We start from the raw sequence: 22,566 nt of genomic DNA, 5'->3' as shown, positions 1-22,566 counted from the left end.
GGGACGTGGAACCTGCAACCCCAGGGACATCTACTGATCCAGGAGCCCCCACCCCCTACCGGACCACAGATGGCAATCTGGACGGAAGACACTACCACCCACAACGGAGGCACCGATCCACCGAACCACAGATGGAGATCTGGACGGAAGACACTACCAGCAACAACGGAGGCACCGATCCATTCCAAGAGGTCCGCCGTTGGAGGTGAAATTCAAAAGGGAGCCAACACACTTGGGTTTTTTCCTAACCCAAGTCCTCAGCTACATGGAGGAATATGGGCGGGACATCCCCAGCGACAAAGCCCGCATCCGGATCGTGCAATCTGCCCTGGATGGACCAGCTGCGGATTGGTTAGTGAACTTGCATGACTCCAATGCCCCAGAACTCAGTAACTTCAACCGTTTCATGTCCTCTTTGAGAAGACGATTTGAAGACCCCCTGGCTGATCGCAAAGCCCGTGAAAGAATAACAATGATGAGGCAAGGCAAATGCCCAGTGGCCGAGTATACACAAGAATTCCGGGCCATTGCCAGCAAACTGAATTGGCCAGAAGACATCCTCCTTGGCCACTTCAAAGCCGGACTAAACTATGATCTATATGATGCTTGCCTGCCCCGAGGGGACCCACATCGACTTGAGGAATGGTATGTCTTGGCAGAGGAAGCAGAGATCGACATATTGAAGAGGCACCGCCGAGAAACCCCAATGGAGCCGCCCCCCGCCTGAGCTGACACACCAACCGGTGAAATCATCGGATACAGCCAAGAAAGCAATATGGGTTTCAAGAGCGGTAAGAGAAGCGGCATCGAGTGTAGATGCGCCTCAAAGGCGCCCAGCAACAACCAGACAGATCCCAATCAAACAAATCCGGAAAGTCTTCAGCTAAGCCAAACGAAACTGCCATGAGAATGATGGAAATTGCGGAACCCCCACTTCTGCTCACCAAGGGGAAAGAACTCCAGCCTACATCACAGGGCTGGTGGATGCCTCAGATGACAGCTCAGAGGGCGAACCCCTGGTAAGTGGACACATCACACCCATCCTCAAGACACTGACTATATTAAGTCCCCCCATGCCCGAAGCTGTGAAGGTGAAAGCCTTAATAGACTCTGGCTGCACCCGCTGACTCATTAGCCCAACACTAGTGGGTAATCTGGGCATCCCATCGAGGAGACTGGAACAACCAATCTCATTTGGCCAGTTAGATGGATCCATAGCAGGGGGGGTTCCAGCTACCCTAGCCACTCTACCAATACACCTCTCCCTGGGCAAACATGAAGAGGACATAACGTTTGTGGTGACCCCAGGCATGGAATGCCCAATGATTCTAGGGATGGAATGGTTGAAAAAATGGAACCCCTGGGTAAATTGGAGGACGACAGAAACCAAATTCCCGAAGGGGGACCCTATGGACTTAAAACCCCAAGAGAGGCTACCAGAATCAAGAATAGAAAAAGCATCCATAGGAGAGGAAAAAAGATTAACAGAAATACCAGAGGAATATAGGGACCTTGCTGAAGTCTTCAGTGAGGAGAGGGCGAATGAGCTTCCCCCCCACCGACCCACAGACTGTACCATTGAATTCAAGCCTGGGGCAAAACTCCCGAAGCCCAGATTATACTCCATGAGCCCAAAGGAGAAGGAGGAAATGGAAAGATTTATAAAAAAAAACCTGGAGAGAGGTTTCATTGAGCCAGCCACGCCTAAAGTGGCTGCCCCGGTCCTTTTTAGCAGAGAAGGAAGGATGGCTCTTTACGTTTATGCGTGGATTATAGAGGCCCTGAATACAATCAGTGAAAGCAACCTATACCGCTGCCACCTCATGAAAGACATGCTGTCACACCTATCGAAAGGGAAATTTTTTTCTAAACTAGACCTAAGGGAAAGCTTAAACTAAACACCTCGCGTGAGAATCAAGGAAGGGGACGAATGGAAGACTGCATTTAACTGCCCCATGGGGTGCTATCAATTCAAAGTCTTGCCATTTGGATTACAAGGGGCCCCTGCAGTCTTTATGCAATTAATCAATGACGTTCTAAGGGAGCACCTATTTAAGGGGGTCCTTGTTTACTTGGACGACATTCTTATCTTTACTGAAACAAAAGAAGAACACGTCAAACTTGTCAGAGCGGTTTTAAAGAAGCTGTGAGCCGCTCACCTATATGCCAAACTCTCAAAATGCGAATTCCACAGGAAAGGATAGACTACCTAGGCTATCGCATATCCCCACAGGGCATTGAAATGGACCCAGAGAAGGTCAGAAGCAGTACTAGAATTGGGCACCACCCCGCACAAGAAAGCAACTACAAAGTTTCCTGGGCTTTGCAAATTTTTACCGCCAATTCATCCCCTCATTTGCACAGATAGCCTTGCCCCTCACTAACTTACTAAAAACGAAGGGAACATCCTCAGTAAAACCTAGCCAGCCACTAACATGGACAATGGAGTGCCAAGCAGCGTTTTGAGAGACTAAAGAGACTTTTTTCTGCCGAACCAGTACTAAGGCACCCAGACATGGATAAGCCCTTCATAATACAGGCAGATGCAAGTGATGTGGCAGTGGGGGCTGTGCTATTACAAGAAAATGATGATGCAGTATTGCAACCCTGTGCATATACATCTAAGAAACTCACGGAAACAGAACAGCGCTGGCCCGTATGGGAGAAGGAGGCTTATGGGATACGTTGGGCATTACTCACGTGGCGACAGTTCCTGGAAGGCAACAAAATCCCCTTCCAGGTGTGGACTGATCACAAAAATTTGGAAGCCCTGAAAACTCCAGGAAACTCAATCCCAAACAAGCCCGCTGGTCCCAGCATTTTCACCAATTCCAATTTAAGCTCAAACATTTACCAGGAGAAAGAACTTCCTGGCAGATGCACTATCTCGCATGCCCAATATAACAGCGCACAAACCACAGACTCTAGACCAATAATGGCAGAGTCACAACTGGCAGCACCAGTAACCACAAGAACCCAAGCCAAAATAAAACCACAACTGGACAGCCAAACTGGGATTGAATTCAGAAAAAGTTTGGAAACAGATGATTGGTTCCAGAAAAACAAACATGTGTGCACAATGAGAGACGGATTGCCTTGGGTAGGGGAAAAGTTATATATACCAACAACTCAAAGACTAACTTTCATGCAACTTTGCCATGACACAAAATCAGCAGGGCATTTTGGATTTGTAAAAACTTTACACTTAATTAAACGGCAATTTTGGTGGCCATCAATAAAAAAGGACATAGAAAGTTATGTTGCCAGCTGCCCAACCTGTGCATCAGCAAAGAGGTTGCAAGGGAAATCGCCAGGGCTATTACAACCAGTGGCAAGTCCCTCAGCCCCCTGGAGGGAAATAGCCATGGATTTTATAGTGGAATTGCCAGAAAGCAATGGGAATACTGTTATCTGGACAGTCACGGACCTATTTTCCAAACAGGTGCACTTTATCCCTTGCCAAAAAATTCCCACTGCAAAGGCCTTAGCAAAACTTTTCATCCAGCACATTTACAGATTGCACGGGGCACCCCAACGCATCATCTCTGATAGGGGAGTGCAATTTACGTCTGCATTTTGGAAGGAATTTTTATCCCTCTTAGGGACCACTCAGGGATTGACATCTAGCCACCACCCTCAAGGAGATGGACAAGCGGAACGCTGCCAGTCGGTACTTGAGCAATTTTGAGATGTTTTTTAAATTTCCAACAGAGTGATTGGACGGACTTACTTCCTTTTGCAGAAGTTGCCTACAATAATGCAGTCCACTCCAGCACAGGCTACACTCCTTTTCAAATAGCCAACGGCCAAAGTTTCAACCCTATGCCAGAGTTAACCCCAAAAGAACCAACGATCCCTTCACTGAAAGAATGGATGGAAAACCTACAAAACACCTGGCCAATAGTCAGAAAATCACTAGATGAAGCTAGGCGGGCATACAAAGCACAAGCCGATAAAAAAAGGGTTGAGCCTACACCATTCATTATAGGAGAAATGGTGTACTTATCTACAAAATACCTAAAGTCCCTACAGCCCTGTAAAAAACTTGGACCAAAATATATAGGACCTTTTCCAATTAAAAGGATCATAAATCCAGTAACAGTAGAATTAGAATTACCCAAAAACCTCAGGCAAATACACCCAATTTTTCATTGCAGCTTGCTGAAAAGAGAGCATCAGTCACATCTACGGCCAAAAATCCCCCCACCACCACCTCCACTCATGGTGGAGGGTGAACAACACTTCGAAATAAAGGAAATCCTTGATTCTAGGAGATATCATGGGGCAACTCAGTACCTAGTTGCCTGGAAACACCTACCTCCCTCACAAAATGAGTGGGTCCATAAACGTCATGTCAGAGCCCCGAAGCTATTGAAGAAGTTTCACACAGAGTATCCTAACAAGCCTGACTAAATTTTATACTTGTGTTTTCTTTCAGGTGGATCTCTCTTATTGTTAAGAGGGGCCGGATGTCAGAATCCAATTATATTTCATCTTTAAATTATCAAATATAGAAACTCCCAATTCTGCCTTCTCTGGATTCTGCCATAAGAGGGAGAGAAAGGGGAGAACAAAGGGGCTTTATGGCCCTCACTTCCTTCTTTACACTTCAAAGAGCTGAATGCTGAATGTGTGTTTATTGTAACCTCGAAGCGTTAACATACCAAAGGAGGGTAGTTGCCTTTCATGGTGGAAGACTAAACTTGGGAACTACTGGGGAACCCCTTAAAACCTTGAATGGAAGAGCTTGAACCCCAAGTCCTGTCTAGCATGCCTGCAACCATTTTCTCTTAATAAAGGATTCCTGTTGGAAGAATTATTCCAAGAGTTCTGTCTTCTTAAGATGCAAAGTGGGGTGGGTCCTTACAGTTTGAAGGGGTTTCCCAGTAGCCTCACCCAATCACCCCCTACTTCCAGCGACAGTCTCAGGCATTACATTCCCACCCCCTTTTCCTTACTGCCGGCTGGATGGAGACTTCAGAGTAAACTACATGAAAGGTAATAGCCCCCTTTGTTATGATTAGGCCTTTTGGGGCTATCCACATTCAGTCTCTTTGAAGTATACTGAAGGAAGTGAGAGCCATAAAGCCCCTTTGTTCACCCTCTTCCCTTCATCATATGACAGAATCCAGGGAAGGCAGAAGTGGGGTTTCTTTAGTTGATAACTAGAGATGAAATATAATTGGATTCTGACATCCTGCCCCTCAAAAATAAGACAGATCCACCTGAAAGAAAACAAAACAGGTATAAAAGTTAGGCTTGTTAGGATATTCTGTGTGAAACTTCTTTAAAAGCTTCGGGGCTCTGACATCACGTTTATGGACCCACTCGTTTTGTGAGGCAGGGAGGTGTTTCCAGGCAACTAGGTACTGAGTCGCTCCATGATATCTCCTAGAGTCTAGGATTTCCTTTATTTCGAAGTGTTGTTTGCCCTCCACCATGATTGGAGGTGGTGGGGGGGGGGATTTTTGGCCCTAAAGCTGACTGATGCTCTCTTTTCAGCAAGCTGCTGAAATCTCAGTGTATTTGCCTGAGATTTTTTGGTAATTCTAATTCTACTGTTACTGGGTTTATGATTCTTTTAATTGGAAAAGGCCCTATATATTTTGGTCCAAGTTTTTTACAGGGTTGTAGGGACTTTAGGTATTTTGTAGATAAGTACACCATTTCACCTATAATGAATGGTGTAGGCTCAACCCTTTTTTTAACAGCTTGTGCTTTGTATGCCTGCCTAGCTTCATCTAGTGCTTTTCTAATTCTTGTGTATACTCGGCCACTGGGCATTTGCCTTGCCTCATCGTTGTTATTCTTTCACGGGCTTTGCGATCAGCCAGGGGGTCTTCAAATCGTCTTCTCAAAGAGGACATGAAACGGTTGAAGTTACTGAGTTCTGGGGCATTGGAGTCATGCAAGTTCACTACCCAATCCGCAGCTGGTCCATCCAGGGCAGATTGCACGATCCGGATGCGGGCTTTGTCGCTGGGAATATCCTGCCCATATTCCTCCATGTAGCTGAGTACTTGGGTTAGGAAAAACCCCAAGCGTGTTGGCTCCCCTTTGAATTTCACCTCCAACGGTGGACGTCTTGGAATGGATCGGTGCCTCCGTTGTGGGTGGTAGTGTCTTCCGTCCAGATTGCCATCTGTGGTCCGGTAGGGGGTGGGGGCTCCTGGATCAGTAGATGTCCCTGGGGTTGCAGGTTCCACGTCCCCCTCGGTGTCTCTCCCTTTGTGGCTCCAGGAACTGGGGCGGCCGTAGGGCTCAGTATTCTCCTCTCCTAGGGAGCTGAGAGTTCTCTTCATCAGGTCAATAGCTTTCTCTAGGATCCAGTCTGAGTACGGTACCCAGCTTCCTCCCTCTTCACTTGCGTGCAGGGATTTCTCCATCTCCTGCTTCCATTCTGGTTGCTTGGTCCCCCGTCTCAGGGTCACCTTTCTTGATTCCTTTCTCCACTCACTTTTCTTTCCAACGTTCATCGACCAGCGAGGCTTGTGGTCCTGTGTCTCCACCACTTCTTCTCCCGAGGAATCTGACCTCTCAGATCCCAACATCTGGCAAGGTTCCAACTGGGTCAGCGGCTCTCTTTCCAGGGAGTTTTCCCCCTCTCTTTCTCTCCATTGTCTGACATGGTAAATTTTTTGCAAAATCCCCCGGCAAGGGTCTCCCTTCCAGGTGGATTAATTTTGCAAGTCCTGTCTAATGTTTTTATTATTTACTCCTGGCAACTGCCTGGACAAGACTGTAAGGACCCACCCCACTTTGCATCTTAAGAAGACAGAACTCTTGGAATAATTCTTCCAACAGGAATCCTTTATTAAGAGAAAATGGTTGCAGGCATGCTAGACAGGACTTGGGGTTCAAGCTCTTCCATTCAAGGTTTTAAGGGGTTCCCCAGTAGTCCCACCCAATCAACCCCCCTTCCAGTGATAGTTTCAAGTATCACAATTCCACCCCCTTTCTTCTTTCTTCCGTCTGGATGGAGACTTCAGATAACTACATGAAAGGCAACTACCCTCCTTTGGTATGTTAACGCTTCGAGGTTACAATAAACACACATTCAGCATTCAGCTCTTTGAAGTGTAAAGAAGGAAGTGAGGGCCATAAAGCCCCTTTGTTCTCCCCCTTCTCTCCCTCTTATGGCAGAATCCAGAGAAGGCAGAATTGGGAGTTTCTATATTTGATAATTTAAAGATGAAATATAATTGGATTCTGACACAAACCTTGAATGGGACAGCTTGGACCCCAAGTCCTGTCTAGAACGCCTGCAACCATTTTCTCTTAATAAAGGATGCCTGTTGGAAGAATTATTCCAAGAGTTCTGTCTTCTTAAGATGCAAAGTGGGGTGGGTCCTTACAGTCTTGTCCAGGCAGTTGCCAGGAGTAAATAATAAAAACTGACTCAAAATCTCTTTTTAATTATTAAAAATTTTAACATTTTCAAAAAACTGAGTTTGTAAAATAGAAAAATCTATTCTTCAAATCTTTATTCTTTTTTTTAATTGTTGAAAAACTCTACTGTTGACTTTGTCTCTAAAAATAACTTTGTCCAATATGTTCAAAGCTATGAGGGTTTCAAAGGCAGTTAATGTAACAGTTCCAGAGGATTAACAAATGTTAATTGCCACTTAGCTGATTCTGATAAATTAGGTATATGTATTTGTGTATATATACACTAACAATCTTAAAATCAACATTGTTCTATAGCTATAGTAATGGTAGTACTAAAGAGTTTGATTGCCAGGAAAAAGACATATGTGTATGGCAGAATTTATTTATTTAAAAAAAAAAAACAGTTTCCCCATCTTTTCTTATGTAAAATAAATCATCCTATAATTAACAGATCAAGTAGAAAGGTCGTAAGCCACATCTAAAATTCTAAAGATTTCCTCGGTGTTTTGCAGTAATTTCATGGTGAAAATACTGGGTAAATTCTTCAGAGTGGGGTTTCAAAATAGATGGTGCAAGTTAAAAGAGAACCTCATGACTACCACAATTGAAAACCTAATCCAGAGAAAGATTATTATGGAAATGTGAAAAATGGCCAAGCAGAAAAATCAAACTAGGCTTCAGTCAGTGCAGAAAATCTCTCTTTGAATCATGAATAACCTATAGGTTAAAATAATGTTCTTAGAAGCGCTCTGGGAGACAGATTCCACTTTGTAGCTCTTCAATGTTTAGAAGTTATTCTATGGTGCTGGAATGAATCAAGTGAGTGTGTGTTGGGAGATTACACAAGGTAGTAAAACAACAACAACCAAAATGAAAACCAATGAAATGTTCTTGAAATAGGCACTTGCATGCATGCAAGGATACGCAGTTTGTTGCAGGGGCAGTTCCAAGATCACAGCAAACCATGGCCAGAGCTAGATATGAGAAAAGATTTAGTTAGCATGAGGTCTGAGGACAAACATTTCCCCCTGAAGAGGCCAGGAGTGGGATTTTAAGAAGGAGAAGATGCTACCAATCTCCAAAATACACAGCAAAAATGAATATGCTGTAAATTTCATATAGTCGTGCCATTCCAAGTGAAAATGGGGTCTATGCATAAAGAGAAAAAGCATAATTCAATAACATTCCTTGGACAAGGTTAGGAAACCTGCTCCTCCAAAAAAGCCACATCATCACCACAAATCAGTAAACTGTATATTCAGGTCCAGTGTAGCTACATACCCCACTTGCATTGTATTCTTGAGGAGTACTTTGTAAAATAAACTATTGAAGATTTGTGTGAAAAGGTTTACTGAAAGGTCTTTCCCTAATCTGGTGCCTTTCAAAAATTCCCAGCTAGAATTAAAGTGCATACTTCTTGTTAACAATGAATATTCCAGTGAAACAAATTGTACTTTCAAGCACAGGTCTCAGTTTTGAAGTATTTTACATTTTAATTTAAAAAAAATGTTTTGAAGGATTCATCATTCCCACTGGTGCAGTTCAGTGTTCAAATTGTCATGGTTCCGATAGATGAAATCACTTAAAAGAACTTCAAGGCAAAGATTTTTTCCTTAAAGAACATTTTATTCAGGAAACAAAGTATCGGCACTTACATACTTGAACCCAAGACTTAGGTTCTCTCCCCCCAGATACAAAGTAACAAGTTTCAATTCCCAAAGTGACCAGCCTGTTTGACATCATGGCTGTGCTGGAGCGTTTGGAGCCTGAGTGATTCAGGCAGATATAATTTTCCCCCTTTGTAAGCCAACCCATCTCTATGTGTAAGGATACTTTGATTGTCCTTAACCAATTGATCATTATTCTTGTTTCAACTTCTTTGTTATGGGATCGTCAGGGTTAGGAGTCTTAATAGATTGGGGGTTCTGCGGGTTTATTTGAGAGATAATCTGTGATGCGGACATGATAGAACCTATTATTTGCTCGTGCTGGCTTTTATACTGGGTGACATGGTTCCGAAAGAAAGCAGATTTTCAAAGAATTTTGAGGCTTATTCCTCTAAAAGAATCTTTTATTATTCTGCATAGCTTCAGCACTAACAAAGTTAAGCCAGAAACTGAATCCTCCCTCCCCCAAGCATCTGTAACAAAGCATAACTCACTCCTTCATTTTACAGTCATCAATCACATTCTCCAATTAATGTGAAGTGTGAGATGCCCCTCCCGTTGCAGCTGAGCTGACCTTGGCCACACTGTGCCCAGACATTGTTATGGTTAACTTGCATACTTTCCCATCCCTTAGACTACTACTATCTGCCTTAACTCTAGAAATGCTACACGGGCTAAATAAAACAGGTTTGCTTCTTCATATATGGCAAGCAAGAACATCCGATGTTAGCAGTCTTGACATCCGGCCCTCCTTACAAAAAGGACAAACCCTGGAATATAAACATAAGTATAGATTAAGGGTTATTTTTCTGTTTGTTGGGGTGTTTAACATGAAACTTTTTGACTAATCTGTCAGCTTTCACTTCACTGGACTTCACCCAGGTGGCTTCAGACAACGGGTATCCCTTCCATTGTACTAAGTACTGTAATTTCCCTCTAAAGATTCTGGAATCAAGAATACGTTTCACCTCATAGTGGGTCTGTCCTGCCACTACGAGGGGCCCAGGTGCCTTCTTTGGAGGAGGTCTTAAAGTGGAGCCCCGATAGGGCTTCAACAAACTACAATGGAAAACTGGGTGAATCTTCCCTAACAGTTTAGGGAGTTTTAGTTTTACTGTGACCGGGTTGATGATCTTTACTATGGGGAAAGGCCCCAGGAATTTGGGTCCCAGTTTCTTGCTAGGCAATTTGAGGCGTAGATATTTGGTTGACAGATAGACCTTTTCTCCAACTTGAAATGTCCTTTGGGGAGCCCTCTTTTTATCAGCCTGCTTCTTATAGGTTTCAAAAGTCTTTTTCAAAGCAATTCGGGTGTTTTTCCAAACTTCTTCCCACCCCTTCACCCACTGATCAAGTGTCTGGGAAGCGGAGGGCAACTGAGGATATTCAGGTATTGGGCTGAACTCTTTTCCTATGGCCACTCTGAAGGGCGTGTAGCCGGTGCTGCTGTGCACAGAATTATTGTACGCCACCTTTGCAAAAGGGAGGAGATCAGTCCAATTCGTCTGTTGGTAAGAGACGTAGCATCTAAGATATTGCTCCACCATTTTGTTAGCGGCTTCTGCGGCCCCATTGGTGGCCGGATGAAAAGCAGATGATAACCCTTGAGATGATCCAATCAATGTAAGGAAATTTCTCCAAAATTTTGCAATGAACTGCACCCCCCTGTCCAAAATTATTCGTTTAGGGGCGCCATGCAGTCGGTAGATATGTTTCAGGAACAATTTGGCCAGTCGTTGGGCAGATGGAAGTCCTTTGCAGGCGATGAAATGAGCTTCCTTCGAGAATAGGTCTATTACAGTCCATATGACAGTACTTCCCCTACTTTCAGGTAGGTCTACTACGAAGTCCATAGCTATTTCTTCCCATGGTTGGGAAGGGTTGCTGCAACCTGTAGGTTTTCCCTGGGATTCTTTTCATTGTGGCACATATAGTACAATTTTTTATATAGTTTTCCACATCCTTTTTCAGCCCCGGCCACCAGAATTGCCGGCGGGTGAGGTGTAGGGTTTTCAAATATCCAAAGTGTCCAGCCTGCTTTACATCGTGGCTGTGTTTGAGAGCATTAAGACGGAGCGCTTCTGGCAAATATAACTTCCCCCCTTTGTAAGCCAAGCCATCTCTGCATGTTAGGGACGCTTGATTATCTTTGAACCATTGGTCAGTGAGGAGCTCTCGTTTTATTTTTTTCACTCCAGGGTCATCAGGACTGGGGACCCCGCGAGGCGTAAGATGAACGGCAGTTTGTGGATTGGGAATAATTGTCTCGTTAACCTGCTCTTGTTCGCTTTTGTACTGGGGTAACCGGGATAGCGCATCAGCTAGAAAGTTCTTTCCTCCTGGTATGTACCTTAGAGTGAAGTTGAAGCGGTTAAAGTACTGTGCCCACTGTACTTGCTTTGGTGACAAGTTGCGGGGAGTTTTCAGTGCCTCCAGGTTTTTGTGATCTGTCCATACCTCAAATGGCACCTTGCTCCCTTCTAGTGTCGCCAGTTCAATAGCGCCCACCCAATTGAAAAGGCCTCTTTCTCCCAGATTGCCCATCTTCGCTCACTCTCAGTGAATTTCTTAGAGGTGTAGGCACAGGGTTGCAGGATCCCATTTTTGTTCTTTTGAAGTAACACTGCTCCAACCGCCGCATCGCTGGCATCGGCTTGAATCACAAAGGGTTCCCCTGGGCAGGGGTGCTTTAGAACCGGTTCAGCGGCAAATAGTCTCTTTAAATTCTCAAAAGCTGTTTGACAGCTCATTGTCCATGCTAGTGGTTGGCCCGGTCGTGGCTTCCCTCCTCCCTTGCCTGTTTTGAGTAGTTCCGTAAGAGGTAGGGCAATCTCGGCAAAAGAAGGGATGAATTGATGGTAAAAGTTGGCAAAACCCAGAAAGCTCTGGAGCTGTTTGCGAGTCCTTGGGGGCTGCCATTCGATTATAGTTTTTACCTTGGCTGGATCCATTCCAATACCCTCATTGGAAATTTGGTAGCCATGATAGTCTAATTGGGTTTGGTGAAATTCACATTTTGACAATTTGACATACAGCTTGACATTCAATAGTTTCTTTAACACTTCTCTCACTAGCTTTATGTGATCAGTCATATTTGAGCTGTATATTAGGATATCATCAAGATACACCAAAACCCCTTTGTACAAGTGATCATGTAGAACCTCATTAATCAGCTGCATAAATACAGCTGGGGCCCCCTTTAGTCCGAATGGCATGACTTTGAACTGATAGCTCCCCATAGGACAGTTGAAGGCAGTTTTCCACTCGTCTCCCTCTCTTATTCTCACCCGGTAGTATGCTTCTCTTAGGTCTAACTTAGTGAAGACACTCCCCTTAGCCAGATGGGTCAATAAATCCTTTAGGAGGGGGAGGGGGTATTTATTTTCCACACTTACAGCATTGAGTCCCTTGTAGTCTACGCAGAGACGAAGAGACCCATCTTTTTTCTCTTTGAACAACACAGGGGCTCCCACGGAAGATTTGGCCTGTTCGATAAACCCCCTCGCTAGGTTTTTGTTCACATATCGCTGCATCTCCTCCATTTCGAGGGGGGACATAGCATACATCCTCGGACGTGGGAGTTTGGCTCCGGGCACCAGTTCGATGGAGGAGTCATTGGGTCTGTGAGGGGGTAGGGCATCACATTCTTTTTCACTGAACACCTCCGCCAGGTCCCGGTATTCCTTGGGGATGACTGGTTCACCTGGAGGTAGCGAGGTGGCCATGTGCGCTCGCTCATTGGGTGGCCTAAATTGCCCAGCAACATCTGTTGAATCAATGGGGGGATCAGGCCCTACGGGTAATCTCATAGTTCTCATTCCTTTCTCCCACCAGATAAACGGCTTCCATTTGTCTAACCAGGCTAGTCCTAGGATCACCGCCTCAGTCATTTTTGGAGCCACCGGGAAGCGAATAAACTCCCAGTGTGCACCTATCTCTAGGCGTAAGGGTTCAGTTACCTGTGTGATGAGAATTCCTCCCATGAGGGAGCCATCAGCCTGTTCAAACCTCATGGATTTGGAGAGTGATTTTGCTCGTATGCCCAATTTCATAGCAAAGGGTAAGCTAATAATACATCGGGTGCATCCAGAGTCTATTAGCACATTTAAGTTTATTTGCACCCCTGATTTAGGGATTATAAGTTTGGCAGCTAGGGAAAAAGACGGGATTTGGCTACTCACCATTGGGTCGTTTTCCCCTTCGTCATCGCTGTCAAGAGGGGGTAGAGCAGGGACAGATCCAGTCTTGGCTCCGGTGTCCTGCTGCGCAGGGGATGCGACTTGGGCAGCCAGTTCTTGGTTGATCCAATTGGATTTCCCTCTGGGTGGTTGCTGATCAGGTTTCTTTTTTGCTGCGGGTCTCGGTCTGCTCTGCTGTTGAGGGTAGGCAACTGGGCAATTCGCTGCTCGATGTCCCTGTTGTCCGCATCGGAAGCATGCAAGCGGTGGCCCCACAGGTGGTCTGGGTCTTTCGGTAGGCATAGTTGTTGAGAGTCTCCAGGGGGTTGGTTATCGTCTGGATTGTTCTGGTATTGGTTCAACTCCAGGAGAGGAAGTCTTCTTATAACAAGAGAGCTTAACGTCCAGCTTCACGGCCGTCTGGTACCACTCCTGCAGCCGATCAGGTACTTCTCGATAGATGCAAGCCTGAGAGAGGTGATCATCTAATCCCTCGATGAAGTAATGGATGAGGGACTGCTCAGGCCACCCCTCTATTCGACCTGCTATCTTGCGGAATTCTCGCATGTACTCCAGGGCAGGCCTCCCTGCTTGTTTTATTTTGTGAATTTGTCCTGCTGCTTTGAGGCCGATGGATGGGTCTTCAAATCGTTCTCTCAGTCTTAAGAGAAAGAGATGGGTATTTTCCAATTCGGGGGCTTGCTCGCTATATAGATTGTTCAGCCATTCAGATGCTTCTCCCTCCAGGTTGGTCGCAATGACGTCAACCATGGCCCCTGGTTCTGGATAGAGATAGGCCCAGCGATTTAAATGAGAACGCACTTGGTTGAGGAAAAAAATCAGCTTCTCTGGGTCCCCATCGAATGTTGCTTTGAAAGGTGGTGCGAATACAGGCTGCTGCGGACCCCACCCGGGTTGCTGTTGGCCCCATCCGGCCTGTCGATCCCATTGCTGCTGGGCTCTCTGCTGTTGACGTGGTGCCCCCAGTTGCTGTAGGCCCCATCCGGCCTGTCGATCCCGTTGCTGCGGGGCCCTCTGCTGCTGGGCAGCGGGGGCTGGTGGTGCCCCCAGTTGCTGTTGGCCCCACCCGGCCTGCTGACCCAACGGCTGCGGGGCTCTCTGCTGTTGAGGTGGTGCCCCCAGTTGCTGTTGGCCCCACCCAGCCTGCTGATCCAACAGCTGCGGGGCCCTCTGCTGCTGGGCAGCGGGGGCTGGTGGTGCCCCCAGTTGCTGTTGACCCCACCCGGCCTGCTGATCCAACGGCTTCGGGGCCCTCTGCTGTTGACGTGGTGCCCCCAGTTGCTGTTGGCCCCACCCGGCCTGCTGATCCAACGGCTGCGGGGCCCTCTGCTGCTGGGCAACGGGGGCTGGTGGTGCCCCCAGTTGCTGTTGGCCCCACCCGCCATGCTGATCCCACAGCTGCTGGGCTCTCAGTAGTCGACGTGGCGCCCCCTGCTGCAGTTGGTCCCACCCTGCCTGCTGATCCAATGGTTGCTGGGCTCTCTGCTGCTGGCCAGTGGGGGCTGGGGGTGCCCCCTGCTGCTGCAGGCCTCCCAATGGTGGTTGTGCAAGCGGGGGTAGTAGTAGTCTTCCTTGCTGTTGGGCTGCAGAGGGTGGTGACGCCCTCTGCTGCTGTAGGCCCCTCAATGGCTGCTGGACATGTTGGGCCTCCCTCGTCTGCAAGCTCACTGGCTGTAGCTCCCCTGGCTTTGGCACTAGCCCGAGCTGTTGCAAGGCCTCTATTATTTGGTGTAGGCTTGGAGACGGCTGATCACTTATCTGTGGAATTTGCTCAATTTCACCTTGCTGCAGGGGCCCCAGGCTGGGGTCTCCTCTCTGTGTGGGGCTAGAGGCTCTGGCAGGGGTCCCCAGGGGTTGAAAAGCCAATTGATCTGCAAGGAAGGGGCTGGGGGCCTCTCTCAATGGGAGTTGCTCTTCGCTTCGCACTTCTAATTCTTCAAATCTCTCTGCTAGGTATTCTAATAACCCACTGCAAACCGCAGGTGGGTATTTCCACTCACCCGAGTCTCCAGCGATAGATGGCCAGGCAGCTCTCCATTGTTGGGAGGAAGGTGATATGTAAACATCCCTTCGTCGTGACTCACGCTCATCTGCTGGCAAGGCTGTGTGGAAACTTCCAGAGCCTTCGCTCGGCTTGTCCCAGTCTGACAACCAAATCAGCTCTCCTGATAGTTTTGGCCTTGCTCCCAGCTGTGGAGTTTGCCAGAGTTTCTTCTCCACTGTCTGGGTAGCTGGCCCTTCCCTTCCTGGAGAAACTGCTGCTGCACCTCCTCCTGGAGAAGCTGCGGCTGGGGGGGGGGTGCCGGCCTCAGGCACTTCTTTCTCTTCCATGGCGAGATCTTCCCCAAATCTTTGTCAGCTATCCCCGTTAGCTTAGGGATAGTGACTGGGGTAAGGGACCCCTAAATGAATTTAAAAGTTTGTGGTTTCTGGCTTGATGACATGGTTCCGAAAGAAAGCAGATTTTCAAAGAATTTTGAGGCTTATTCCTCTAAAAGAATCTTTTATTATTCTGCATAGCTTCGACACTAACAAAGTTAAGCCAGAAACTGAATCCTCCCTCCCCCAAGCATCTGTAACAAAGCATAACTCACTCCTTCATTTTACAGTCATCAATCACATTCTCCAATTAATGTGAAGTGTGAGGTGCCCCTCCCGTTGCAGCTGAGCTGACTTTGGCCACACTGTGCCCAGACATTGTTATGGTTAACTTGCATACTTTCCCATCCCTTAGACTACTACTATCTGCCTTAACTCTAGAAATGCTATACGGGCTAAATAAAACAGGTTTGCTTCTTCATATATGGCAAGCAAGAACATCCGATGTTAGCAGTCTTGACACTGGGGCAATCTGGATAGGGTATCAGCCAGAAAATTCTTCCCACTTGGTATGTGTTTTAGGGTGAAATTAAAACAATTAAAATATTGTGCCCAACGTACTTGTTTGGGAGATAGTTTACGGGGAGTTTCCAATGCCTCTAAGTTTTTGTGATCAGTCCATACTTCAAAAGGCACCTTGCTCCCCTCTAGGTAATGACGCCACATCAACAAAGCTCATCAAATTGCAAAGACTTCTTTCTCCCAAACAACCCATCTTCGTTCAGTGTCAGTGAACTTTTTTGAAGTGTAAGCACAGGGTTGTAAAATCCTGTCACGATTTCTCTGCAAAAGTACTGCTCCTACAGCCACATTGCTGGCCTCGGCTTGAATAACAAATGGTTCCTCTGGGTAGGGGTGCTTTAAGACTTGGTTCAGCAGCAAATAGTATCTTTAAATTCTCAAAAGCGGTTTGGCGTTCCATAGTCCATTGTAGTGACTGACCAAGTCATGGTTTTTCCCCCATCTTTGCCAGTTTTTAACAGCTCTGTCAGGGGTAAAGCAATCTCAGCAAATAATGGGATGAATTGATGGTAGAAATTGGCAAACCCCAGCAAGCTTTGTAGCTGTTTTCCAGTTTTGGGAGGCTGCGATTAAATTACAGCTTTCACTTTGGCTGGAGCCATCTCAATGCCCTCATTGGAAATCCTATAGTCCAAATAATCCAAACGTGTCTGATGAAATTCGCACTTTGACAGTTTGATGTAGAGTTTAGCGCTTAGCAGTTTTTTCAACACCTCTCGCACTAAACATACATGGTCTGCCATAGTCTCAGTATAGATTAAGATGTCATCAAGATACACCAAAACACTTTTGTACAAATGATCATTGTAGCACCTGGTTAATCAGCTGCATGAACACAGCAGGAGCCCCTGGTAATCCAAATGGCATAACTTTGAACTTATAGCTGCCCAAAGGGCTGTTAAAAGCAGTTTTCCATTCATCGCCTTCTCTTATTCTCACGTGGTAATACACCTCTCTCAGATCTAATTTGGTAAAAATTCACCCCATCGCCAGATGGGTTAACAAATCCTTCAGTAGAGGGAGGGGGTACATGTTTTCCACACACACACAGTTGAGCCCCTTATAATCAATGCAGAGGTGGAGCAACCCATATTTCTTTTCTTTGAATAGTACTGGGGCTGCTACTTGGGATTTTGCCGGCTCAATGAATCCTCTGGCCAAATTCTTGTCAATGTATCGCCGCAAACTCCTCCACCTCGAAGGGGGTCATAACATACATTTTCGGCTTTGGTAACTTGGCTCCCAGTAAAATCTCAATGGCACAGTCATTTGGTCTGTGGGGTGGACATTGCATTCCTTTTCACTAAACACTTCTGCCAAGTCTCAATATTCACTGGGGATGAGTAGCTCTCTAGGCAGGGGGATGGTGGCTATTTTTATTGTGTTGGCTGACAGCTCCGTCTCGCCATTAATGTCAAAGGAGGCACTGGGAGGGGATGGCACTATGGGCAATCTTAGGGTTCTCATCCCCTTTTCCCACCAGATAAAGGGTTTCCACTTGTCCAACCAAGCTAAGCCTAAAATCACTGCTTCAGATGAGCTCCCAATGTTCACCTATTTCTAGCCGCACTGGCTCAGTTAGGTGAGGACTAGGGTCCTCCCATTAAAGACCCATCTGCTTATTCAAACTTCATGGGTTTAGAGAGTAACCTCACCCGAATACCCAATTTGAGAGCAATTGGCAGGCTGATAATGTATCGTGAGTACCCCGAGTCTACCAGTACCCATAAGTCCATTTGAGTTCCTGTCTTAGGAACTATAAGTTTGGTAGAAAGGGAAAAAGGTGGAATAGGTCGACTCACCATCGGGTCATTCTCTCCCTCATCATCGCTGTCATAGGGAGCTAATGCGGTGCCTGAATCAGCTGGGGTTTCAACTCTCTCTTGAGTGGGCGAGCGACTTGGGCAACTGGTTCCTGCAATGATCCATTTTGACTTCTCCCTGGCAGATGGCTGGGTTACTTTTGTTTTCCCTGATGGGGCTGAGCCGCCTCTCTGCAAGCCGCTGCCCAGTGACCCAGCTGGCCACATCTAAAATATTTGATCAGTGGGGCTGAAGACGGCCTAGGAGGTTCTACCACATCTGCCACTGGGGTCGTCGAGGTGGTGGTCATCTCACCAGTTCTGGCCTCGGTCCCGGTGCAGGAGTTGTTGGCTTCTTATAGCGGGTCAGATCGATGTTCATCTTTACTGCCATCCGGTACCACTCTTGCAGTTGGTCAGGAATTCCACAATAGATACAGGCTTGGAACAGATGGGGGTCCAGGCCATTTTTGAAATGGTGCACCAGGGATTGTTCTGGCCACCACTCAATACGATCTGTGACTCTCCAGAATTCACGCACATATTCCTCCACTGGTCTACCTGCCTGTTTCACTTCATGAATGTCTACCTGCAGAGCTATGGATTCATCCTCGAACCTGGCTCTTAGCCCTTGGATGAACAGGTTGTAATCCCATAGCTCTGGTGCCTGTTTGTTGTGCAAGCTATTCAGCCACTCTGATGCCCCCCCTCCAGGTTTGCCACTATTACATTGACCATCGTGGCAGAGTCCGGCATTTTGGTTCATATAGGAACACACTTGGTTCAAAAAGAAAGTTAGCTTCTCAGAGTCTCCGTCAAAAGTGGGTTTAAAGGGTGGGGGTGTAACAGTTGCTGCCTGTCTAGCAAGGTGTGCAGCCATCCATACTGTTGCATCAGGCCATATTGAATGCCTCTGCCTGATCAAACCTTGGCATGGGCCCTGGGCTGGTGTAGCATTGGTGACAGTATTCAGGGCTGTGTTGCCGATGGCGAGGCTCAGGGCTTTGATGGTGATAGCGATGGTACGAGCTGTCCTGGGCCAACGGTGATAGTCTGGGCTACAGTGGCGTGGGTACTGGTCAGGGCTCGCATTTGGGCGCTGCCGCTCGGGGCTAACATACCGCTCTCGACACTTTGGGCTGTCATGTTGCCGATGGTGGTCAGGGCTCAGCGACTGCCGACAATGGTTGGGGCTGACATGCTGCTACCTACGATCTGGGCTTCTCCTCCGCACTGGACTTGAGGTTAAAGCTGGTGGCTTCGGTCACGGGGAAGTGGCCCCGACCCCACCAATGGGACTGGGGCTTCTCCTGGACTGGGAATGGTTTCAGAGGCACCTGTCATCTCGCTCGCTGGTCAACAATGGGCGGGTGACTGGCTCCTTGCTTCCCACGTCTAGGCCTTCGAATTTCTCCCTCAAACGTTGGACTGACTGGCTTTGGATTGCTGTCAGATACTTCCACTCACCCAACTCATCCAATGGCACCACCTGCTTAGCTGCTCTATGATCAGGAGAGCATGACTCCTGGGAGGCAATCAATGGAAATTCAACTTCAGCGGCCTTTGAAGAACTTTTCTTCAGCTGGGCTGTCTCTGAACGCCATGAGTCTCCACTAGGCAAGGTCCATTCCAATGACAAGATGTGCTCTTGGGTCTTTCGCCTCGCCCTTGCTGCTGGAGTCTCAGAAACCACACTCTCTATCAGTGTGATGGCTTGCGCTCCATCTCCCAATATAGTAGCTGTGGTTGTAGTGCTGGTGACAGGTTCCTCTTTCTTCTCCATTTTGGGATCTTCCCTGACTCGTTGTCAACCTCCTCTCTGCTTTGGGTAGGTGACTGGAGCTCAGGAACCCGTAAAATTAAAGAAAAAGTGACTCTTGGGTTACTGTCATGGTTCCGATAGATCAGGGGTGTCAAACTCAATTTCACTGAGGGCCACATCAGCATTGCAGTTGCCCTTGGGGGGCCGGGTGGGTGTGGCCAGGGTGGGTGCAGCCTACTGGGTGGGCGTGGAGGGAGTGGGTGTGGCTTACTGGCTGGGCATGGCCAGCTCTACATTGTTTGCGTCAATGGTGCCTATGCAGGAGTGGGACACATCTGAGGAGTGGGACACAACTGAGGGTTTCTGGCAGAAGGGGGTGGGACCAGGGCAAGTGCCAAGGCATGTTCCACTGGAGGAGCCTCACTGTTCCTCTCAGGCCATGGAGGGGGCTAAATGGTGGTGTGGGTTGCCCGGAGCCCTGGGCAGCAGAGGTCAAATGCCCAGCCTGGCCCTTGAGCACCCATGGCACCAAGCTCAGCCCTACTTCCCCAAGGGGGTGCCCAGCTGCACTTATCTCCTCCTCAAGGCTGCTGCTGCTGTGCTTGCTTTTCTTAGCCAGATTGTTCATGATGGGTACCAGGGCAAAGTCAGAGGGAGACTGAATGCGTTTCAGCATAGATGGCCACCACAAAATTGTACATTGGCTCCCGGCTGGCCGGCCTGGGCCAGAGCCAAGGCAGTGCAGGCCATTCCCTCATTGTTTCCAGGATGGCTTCGCGGGCCACATGAAATCACTTCGCAGGCCGCATCCGGCCTCCAGGCCTTGTGTTTGACATGTCTGCAATAGATGAAACCAATTAAAAGAACTTCAAGGCAAAGATTTCATCGTTAAAGAACATTTTATTCAGGAAACAAAGTATCAGCACTTACATAGTTGAACCCAAGACTGAAGTTCCTTCCCCCCAGATACAAAGTAACAAGTTTTAATTCCCACTCCAGAAAGGCTGTCATAAATCACATTCACCAATTATTCCAAAACGCTGGCTCTCCTCCCAAATTCTCAACCCACCAAAACTTTATCTAACATTGACCTTGAATTCACACACAGCTGCAATTGTTATGGCTAACTGAAAATACTCGAGCATTCCCATCCCCCCTTCTAAATCTGAAATCTCAAACAGCAGAAAAAGCACAATGAAAGCAAAAGGTAAAATGGTTGAAATTTCCTAATTGTCACAGCGTTGATACAAATATTTAAAAATGTCATATTCCATTTTTTCATTTTTAAAAAATCTTCAAAACGGAAATAAAATTGTTATATTAAATATATTAGATATCATTTGGAGAAGGAAAAACATAAATTATGTCTTTTGAAAACTCACTGTTATTCCTGATATTTCAGCTTATTCTTCCAATTCCATCCTAATGTATTTTGCTGAATAATTAGAACTTGAGAAAAGGTTAATAGCATATATTCTGCAAATAAAGTAAATAGAGTTTATCTCTTTATTCTTTTAATTTCTGAATGAATACAATATGAAGTGCTGCTACTAAGATTTCTAAATAAATGCTTCAAACTGAAATGGCAGACAACATTAAAGGTATGGCAAAGTGCAAAGGAAAGGAAAATGACGAAGGAAAATGATTTTTTTATTTTAATAAAATATTAAGAATTCATAGAAATATTATTTTAAAAAATCAAGCAGGATGGGAAATTCTGTTTTAAAAATTACATTATCAAATATCACATTTGAGACATATTCTTTCATTTATATGGGAAGATTCAATATCCAAGACTATGGATATAAAAAGAAATTTTACTATAGATCTATAGTTAGATCTATACGCCAAATGCTTTTACTTCCCAAGGATTTTATAAAAACAGATAATATAAATAATTGATGACATCAGCATATTGCAGGCCCAATTGGCAAAAGAAAAAAAAACTGTACGTATGTCCTTCATAGATTAAGAGCTATTTTACAATAATTTGCTATAGTATTGCAAACATTTGTTGCCAAAATAAATTGTCTATTGTCTAAATCCACATTTCAGTTTCTATACAAGAATTCCATGGAAGACAGTACATTATTGCCACTGGCACTGATAATGTTACCTAATTTGGGTAATGAAACGTCTGAAAGAAAATAAGCAAGCTCAGAGAGCACCAAGGACCCCTCATTTCAACTCTGAGCTATAAATATTCTCCTTTATCAGGGGAATGTGTTGCAGAATTGAGATTCTTGTATACTTTCAAAGGAGTTAGTGCAAAATTATTTACAATAGGATAGCTTATTATATTCTTACTTTTGGCAGTTAGGAACTACTGGAAGTAGGAACTTCCTAATTAATTTAACAATTGAAAAATGGTGTACTAAAGTATGGTCTTCTTGAAAAACATTATGGATAAGGAAGGATTATCTGTAAAGCTTATATATACATTAATTAATAAGAATAATAGCAACAATAATTATGAATCTTGTAAATTATGAAAGCTATTAATTTTAATTTATGTTGTTAATTTAAATAAATACTTTTTAAAAGATTTGTCATTTTAAAAAGTTTCTTCCTAATTATCAATTTCTCTTTAAAGCACCTCCTGTAAAAATATAATCTTGTCCATTTACTTAGTGTTGGTTATATCCTCTTCATCCATTAAATCAGTGCTTCTCAATTATTTTCTGTCATGCCCCCCTAGGAAGAAGAAAACATTTCGCGCCCCCCGCGCGACTGTAAAAATTTTTTTTCTGTACAGAGGACCGATTTCCGGGTCTAAAAGTCACAGGGGCGGGTTTGGCCAATCAGGATAGAGCATCATGTCTATCCAATCGGGTCCTTTGCATGTG

At 45.9% G+C, this 22,566-nt stretch overlaps 1 protein-coding gene across 2 annotated transcripts in view; it reads right to left on the bottom strand.

Moving 5' to 3' along the window:
• Nucleotides 1-22,504, bottom strand: part of PLPPR2 (phospholipid phosphatase related 2) — a 50,321-nt gene extending 27,817 nt beyond the window's left edge. The window contains exon 1 of one of the 2 annotated variants that reach the window (XM_039336480.1): nt 21,103-22,504. The gene's annotated coding sequence lies outside the window, so the exon portion shown is untranslated. Of the gene's footprint in view, nt 1-13,237; nt 13,756-21,102 lie in introns of those variants that run through there. The other variant, XM_039336481.1, reaches the window with a different exon arrangement.
• Between the last annotated feature and the right edge of the window lie 62 nt (nt 22,505-22,566).

This window comes from Crotalus tigris, unplaced genomic scaffold, assembly GCF_016545835.1.
Source record: "Crotalus tigris isolate CLP2741 ecotype Arizona unplaced genomic scaffold, ASM1654583v1 scf7180000017666.379230911805:20528666, whole genome shotgun sequence".
In the NCBI taxonomy this organism is placed as follows: domain Eukaryota; kingdom Metazoa; phylum Chordata; class Lepidosauria; order Squamata; family Viperidae; genus Crotalus; species Crotalus tigris.
Note: the sequence above shows the minus strand (reverse complement) of the source record. Positions and strands in the feature narration are given on the sequence as shown.